Below are 6,899 nucleotides of genomic sequence, written 5' to 3'. Positions count from 1 at the left end.
TGCTACTCGTCAACAAACAACTCTTACAGGACTGCGTGAACAGGTCCAAATGGTTCAAATGGCCCTAAACCCTATGGGACTTAACTGCTGAGGTCATCAGTCCCCTAGACTTAGAACTACTTAAGCCTAACTAACATAAAGACATCACACACATCCATGCCCGAGGCACGATTCGATACTGCTACCGTAGCAGCAGCGCGGTTCCGAACTAAAGAGCCTAAAACCGCTCGACAGTGAACAGGTCAAGCAGGTGTGGTATAACGTGTCCCAGGACAGTATTAGCCATCTGTACGATCGATTGGATGCCAGAGTCAACGCCAGCATTTGGAAAATTGGAAAATTATACTGAAATGCAGGAGGATCTGCAACGAATCCACGCATGGTGCAGGGAATGGCAATTGAATCTCTATGTAGACAAGCGTAATGTGCTGTGAATACATAGAAAGAAAGATCCTTTATCATTTAGCTACAATATAGCGGGTCAGCAACTGGAAGCAGTTAATTCCGTGAATTATCTGGGAGTAGTCATTAGGAGTGATTTAAAATGGAATGATCATATAAAGTTGATCGTCGGTAAAGCGGATGCCAGACTGAGATTCAGTGGAAGAATCCTAAGGAAATGCAATCCGAAATCAAAGGAAGTAGCTCACAGTACACTTGTTCGCCCACTGCTTGAATATTGATCACCAGTGTGGGATCCGTACCAGATAGGGTTGATAGAAGAGATAGAGAAGATCCAACGGAGAGCAGCGCGCTTCGTTACAGGATCATTTAGTAATCGCGAAAGTGTTAGGGAGATGATAGATAAACTCCAGTGGAAGACTCTGCAGGAGACACGCTCAGTAGCTCGGTACGGGCATTTGTCAAAGTTTCGAGAACATACCTTCACCGAAGAGTCAAGCAGTATATTGCTCCCTCCTACGTATATCTCGCGAAGAGACCATGAGGATAAAATCAGAGAGATTAGAGCTCACACAGACGCATACCGACAATCTTTCTTTCCACGAACAATACGAGACTGGAATGGAAGGGAGAACCGATAGAGGTACTCAAAGTACCCTCCGCCACACAACGTCAGGTGGCTTGCGGAGTATAGATGTAGATGTAGATGTACCGCCACATACTAATATGGAATTCAGCATGGGTGGATACATGGTACCTCAGATTGACTGTGCTATTGATCTGTAAACGTAATCATTTCATGCACACCACATGCACTGTTGTAACAATGAATCTTGAGTAAATTGGAAATCTCTAAATGGAAGTACTAATTTTTTTCCGGCAGTGTAAACTACTGAGAAGAAAACCAGTTAGGATACTCTGAACCAGTGAATATCCACTTGAGTGGCAATCGAGACAATGCCAATACAGTTCGACAAATTCACTAAGCTTCAAATACAAAACAAAAAACTTAAACAAGAAAGATGAGGCAATCAACAACTCAGAAGTATTTGCGCCAAATAACATTTTATTATAATTTTTTATCATATTCGGTTTTCACTTGCACTGTAGATAGAGGATGCGGTGTCGTCGATAATCGAGTACGCACGCACCAGTGATGAAGAAGGAGTAAGACACGCTTGCTGCAGTTCCGAGGCGCCACCGCTACGCCACGCTGTTCAAATACCGCCACACGGGAAAAACGGGACGAGTCCGGTCGGAGAGTGGCAGCAGTTTCGTCACGCGACGTAGTCCGCGTCAGCCTACAGAGGACAGTGTTGCCATATGTTGCTCAGATCAAGCCTCGTTCCCGCTTACGTGGACACAGCATTGAGCGCCACCAACGGACAGGTCTTTTTCACGACTGCAGTGAACAGTTCGTGTTCCGTAACTGCAGACTTGTACTGTCTGCAGCTCAGTGACTTTAGCTGTATTTGAATCTCCACGCGTGCTCTCACAGCCACAGCAACCAGGAGAAAAAGTTAAGTGCATACTTTTTGTATTAATAAACTGCTCTGTTCGTTGACAGGTGACTTGTATATGTGTTCGAAGCAGTACACCACACAAGGGGACAGGAATAACTGCCAACCTGAGATTATAAAAAGTTTTCAAGAAAGAAAACTTGGATGTACATGTTACCCAAAATTCCTCTTATTACGCATTTGCACAGTTCACAGGTTAATCACAATTACAAAAATTTATTGCTTGGTTCAACTAACCGTGACGAAATAAAAATACAAAATCTGTAAGTGTGGTACGCCTTCTCTTAACAGCTGTTTTGTTCAACCTTTAAATCTAGAGGGGGTGAAAGGGCTGACCCAATAAAGTGAACATTTCAATTCCAATGGTTTTATTGACTACCCGAAACAATCTCAGATACACTTTTGACAGGTGCCACTCATGTAAGTTTATTTAAGAGACATTCATTACATAAATGATAAGCAAGTTAATAAATAACTTTAAGAGACAACTCTGAGTTATGACACATTACTTAAGACCCTTTCAATTAACATTACATGTAGCCCACGATTTCCCACCAAGATTCACAGAAGCCACTGAGGCTGAATTTAACAATAACTTTAACAAACAACTCTAGTTACGACACATTATTTAAGACTTTTTCAATTAAAACCTTACATTACATGTAGAATAACAGCCCATTGACTTGTAAGATGGACCTTTAGGGCATAGAAAGTTACAACCTTGTGCAATGATGAATGTGTAATAACAGAAGCAAGGTTCAAGCCCTTAAGGCCGAACGGTGGAACCGACTGAGGGAAGCAACACTTAACTTCGAACCAAGACGTGGCTCCGTTTCCAACCCCACGCCGAGTAGACCATCAAAATGTGAACCAAGCAAACGTTACCGAAGAGAAACACCCGAGCTCAGGCGAAGTCCATAGCCCGTAAGGCAAACTTGTAATCTAAAGGGAAACTCTGCGCTTCAGTTGCCCGCTGCCTCAGCTCACTGAAACATAGACCACATGCGACAACAGGAGGCCAAAAAATCTTTTCTTAACTTCAGCATTCAAGATTTACCAGTGAATTAACATTATAAAATCAAGGCTCAACTATAAGTAATTTCATTCGCAAGTCCTTTCTATACGTGAAACAGTACCTGATAAACAAACGCTAAGCGTGGGAAATGAACTGCCTCACGAGAACTGACACTCACTAGAACTTAATGACACATACACTGGCCACCTTAAGTGGGTCTGCAAAGTTCAATACGGTAACCTTTAGAAGTAAAAACTCAGATTGCCCGCTGAGGACATATTGACATGGATTAACCGATATCGTAAGCAAATTAAACACTTGCTAATAATACCTAATGAACTAAAATTCTGCAAATACATCAATATTATTCGGAAGCAGAACACACGCTTAGTAAGAGGCATCAAATGAAATCGAACACACACAACATCACGAGTCCGGCAACGTCTTACTTTACCAAGAGCGATCACAATCACAGTTAACTAAGCGCTCTTAGTAGTCAGAGTACTTAACTGGGAGTCTCGATGCTGGGGCGATTTTGCGAAGATGGCAGCCCAACACTTCGCAAGACCATAACAGCGTGTCCCTCCAAGGAAGCGGGCACATCCAGAGCTCACGAGGTTGCCGGAGAATACACAGCGCCGGCCAACTCCCGCGGACTCCAGTATAACCACGTGACAACCGCCGCCCGGCCTCAGGCACGCCGTCTTCGCTTTTGTCCGCCAACCAATCACCGACTCGCGCACCGCCACGTTCCGTTCTCAAGCGTTGTGTCCTCCCCCTTTACTCCCTTTTTTTTCCTTTATTGTAATTTTAATCACCTCATACAGGCGGGCTATCAGCAGCATAGTACGCTGCTCTTCAGCCATAAGTGGAACAATAACATGACATATAGGTGATACAGACAATACAGTAAAAACGGCGGGCAAAAAAAGGAGATACAAAAAACAATAAACATGAAGCCGTTCACGCTGGACGCGAAAAAACAGTAACACTTGGTGACACGGCGCACAGAACACGGATGACGGCGACGCCACACGTGAACAGTTGAGGCGTGACGGTGAAAGAACACTAAACACAAATCGAGGCACACACACTACACACAGATGGCGATGATCTCCGGCGCGCAAAAGTCCACTGAGCGTGTACGAGTCCGGGGACCTGCCAAGAGTGGGGGAGGAGGACGAGGAGGAGGAGGAGGAGGAGGAGGAGGGGAATGGGAGAGGGGAGGGAAGAGATACCATGGGCAGAGGAGAGAGGGGGAGGGAGGAAGGGGGAGGGGAAGCCCGGGGGAAGAGGGGAGGAGGAAGGGGGGAGAGGAAAGAGAAGGGAAGGGAAGGGAGGGAGGGAGGGTGCCTAAAGGAAAGGACACAGGAGGTGGGGGGGAAGGTCAAAGTTGATAGGAGGGGTAGATGGAGGGGAGGAGGACATCATCAGGGAGGGGGAGCTGGTGAAAGCCACCTTGGGAGAGGGTAAGGAGGGTGGAGAGATGGAGACCGGGTGGGATGTGGGAATACAGGCGCGGCAGCGGGCGGGGGTGGGAGAGGATCGGGGACACGAGCGGGTGAGGAGGATCAAGTTTGCGGGAGGTGTACAGGATCCGTATCCTTTCAAGGAAAAGGAGGAGGTGGGGGAAGGGGATCAGATCATACAGGATCCGCGTGGGGGAGGGGAGACGGATGCGATAGGCAAGGCGGAGAGCATGGCGTTCAAGGATTTGGAGGGATTTATAAAAGGTAGGGTGGGCGGAGATCCAGGCTGGATGGGCGTAACAAAGAATAGGGCGGATGAGGGATTTATAGGTGTGGAGGATTGTGGAGGGGTCCAGACCCCACATACGGCCGGAAAGGAACTTGAGGAGACGGAGTCAGGAACGTGCCTTGGCTTAGATTGTCCGGAGATGGGGAGTCCAGGAGAGGCGACGGTCGAGGGTGACGCCAAGGTACTTAAGGGTGGGAGTGAGGGTGATAGGACGGCCATAGAAGGTGAGATAGAAATCAAGGAGGCGGAAGGAAGGGGTGGTTTTGCCTACAATGATCGCCTGGGTTTTGGAGGGATTGACCTTGAGCAACCACTGGTTGCACCAAGCAGTGAACCGGTCAAGATGGGATTGGAGAAGGTGTTGGGAACGCTGCAGGGTGGGGGCAAGGGCAAGGAAGGCGGTGTCATCCGCAAACTGGAGAAGGTGGACGGGGGGTGACGGCGGCGGCATGTCCGCCGTGTACAAAAGGTACAAAAGGGGGGAGAGGACGGAGCCTTGGGGCACACCGGCGGAGGGGAAAAAGGTGTAGGAATCTGCGTTATGGATGGTGACATAGGAAGGACGACGGGAGAGAAAGGAACTGATCAGACGGACGTAGTTAATGGGAAGGGCGAAGGTTTGGAGCTTGAAGAGGAGACCGGAATGCCATACGCGGTCATAAGCGCGTTCGAGGTCAAGGGAGAGGAAGATTGCGGAGCGACGGGAATTTAGCTGGTCGGAAAGGAGATGAGTGAGGTGAAGGAGAAGATCGTCGGAAGAGAAGGACGGCCGAAAGCCACACTGGGTAACGGGAAGGAGGCGGCCTGGCGCAGATGCTGGTGGATGCGTCGGGTGAGGATAGATTCCAGGACCTTGCTGAAGACCGAGGTAAGGCTGATGGGACGGTAGGAGGAGACGGCGGACGGCGGTTTGCCAGGTTTAAGGAACATGAGGATACAGGAGGTTTTCCACAGGTCGGGGTAGTAACCGGTGGACAGGACTACATTGTAGAGCCTGGCCAGGGTGGAGAGAAAAGAGACAGGAGCTTCACGAAGGTGACGGTAGGTGACACGATCGTGACCAGGAGCGGTGTTGCGTTTTGTGCGGAGTGTAGCAATGAGATCCTGTGGAGTGATAGGAGTATTGAGTTCCGTGTGTGCAATGTTGTCCAAGTACTGGAAACCAGGAGCGAGGGGAGGGACAGAGGTGTCAGTTCGATCGCGGATATCCGGGAAGAGGGAGTAATCAAACTGGGGATCATCGGGGATGGAAAACACATCGGACAGGTAGGAGGCAAAGTGATTGGCCTTACTAAGGGCGTCAGGGAAGGGGTGATCATCATGGAGAAGAGGATAGTAGGGGGAGGGCTTAGTTCCGGTAAGGCGACGGAAGGCTGACCAGAACTTGGACGAGTTGATAGGTAGGGTAGCATTTAAACGGGTGCATGTCTGTCGCCAGTCCCAGCGTTTCTTAGCCGCGAGCAAATTACCCCCTTTACTCGCCGTCGACACTCTCTTATATCTCGAACCGGCCCAAGCCCAAAGACAAACCTCTGCACTAGGAAATCGATCGTACTCGTGTGAGAGATACTACTGGCGCCAGTCCCGCCACGAATCAAAGTCAATAGAGAACAAAAAATGTTCAAATGTGTGTGAAATCTTATGGGACTTCACTGCTAAGGTCATCAGTCCCTAAGCTTACACACTACTTAACCTAAATTATCCTAAGGACAAACACACACACACCCATGCCCGAGGGAGGACTCGAACCTCCGCCGGGACCAGCCGCACAGTCCAGGACTGCAGCGCCTAAGACCGCTCGCCTAATCCCGCGCGGCTCAATAGAGAACAATTTGAATGCAGAGTTTAGCAGTCAAGTGCAGTGCTGTAGGATAAGAAAAACACTCATGAATAATAGAATTAATGAGAACAGTATTGGAAACGGCGGAGGTCAACTGAAGACTGGGATACAAGTCATCGGTTTTGACCAGTGACTTCATATTTTAGTCACAGATGTCAATTTATTTTCAAGCCAAAGGTAAAAATCGGTTATCTTCTGTGGCGAGGCGCCATAGTCGTAAATAGAAATAAATGAACGTGTTATTAAGTGACAGATATTGTGTACGCTTTTTATCGCTTGTAGTAATTTTAAATCATTTGTGCTCATGTTGTGAGCTATACCTTTGTCTGATAGTGAGTCGTTCCAGTTACTGTTTCCTCTGCAA

The sequence above is a fragment of the Schistocerca cancellata genome, chromosome 1 (genome assembly GCF_023864275.1).
Source record: "Schistocerca cancellata isolate TAMUIC-IGC-003103 chromosome 1, iqSchCanc2.1, whole genome shotgun sequence".
Lineage (NCBI taxonomy): Eukaryota > Metazoa > Arthropoda > Insecta > Orthoptera > Acrididae > Schistocerca > Schistocerca cancellata.
This window is presented reverse-complemented; position numbering follows the sequence as displayed.